The sequence below is a fragment of the Elephantulus edwardii genome, unplaced genomic scaffold, assembly GCF_000299155.1.
Source record: "Elephantulus edwardii isolate Elephantulus edwardi_28Jun2011 unplaced genomic scaffold, EleEdw1.0 scaffold00004, whole genome shotgun sequence".
In the NCBI taxonomy this organism is placed as follows: Eukaryota; Metazoa; Chordata; class Mammalia; order Macroscelidea; family Macroscelididae; genus Elephantulus; species Elephantulus edwardii.
In genome coordinates, this window is record NW_006399754.1 from 26,507,651 (window position 1) to 26,508,514 (window position 864).

The following is an 864-nucleotide window of genomic DNA, read 5'->3' on the forward strand; positions in this document are numbered from 1 at the left end:
AAAAGTATTATATTTTAGGGCATTAACTTTTAAACTCAAGGGTCCATACATCTTCCTCTGTCCCAGAGAAACTTCACTCAGTCTTAGCCATTACAAGTGGACATTTCTGGTGTCCTTATGACTCTATACCTCAAATCAGCAGCCTTTTGTGCTTAACCATACATCCGTGCATGCTAAGTCAACAGTGATGAAAAGATACGCCCGACAGTCTCTTTATTGCTTCAGGCCTCCAGACTTAAATCTCTTCATTCAAATCTCTAAGGTGAATCTACAAATCCATTCAAATACAAAGCACCTCAGTATTTTGCGTGGTCTGAATCCTCCCCAAGGGTAAGTCCAATGCCTTCTGGTCCTACTGCTTCCAACAAGCATTTCTCCTGGCCACATCTTCCCCTTTTAGTATATCCACTTGGGCCTGTCTGGATTCTGGTTTTGAGCCAATGGCTGTGGTGCCAGAAACTACAGGGCTATGAAACTACCAGGAAAAGCATGCAGTGGTGAGTATCCTCTGCTCCCTCTTCTCTGGCTTCCCCTTGCTCTGCTTCCATCCCCACCTTTTAAGCCTCTGTGACTGACACTCATTCTTCTGCGCACTGGAGAATAACAGCATCTACAGCAGTGATGATTAGGACAATCAAAAACAGAGTGCCATGAAGTTTCAATGTGGTGTTCACACAATTCCCACATCACATAAAGGTCAATTTCATGAATATGACACAGATGTTAAGCAATGCATACTTCTAATGTGCTTCTTAGCAATCTTATATTTTAAATATTTAAGAATTAATTAAAAAGCGCCACAATGCTTTCCACAGTGCTTGCACCATTTTACACTCCCACCAACAGTGAATAAGGGTTCCAGTC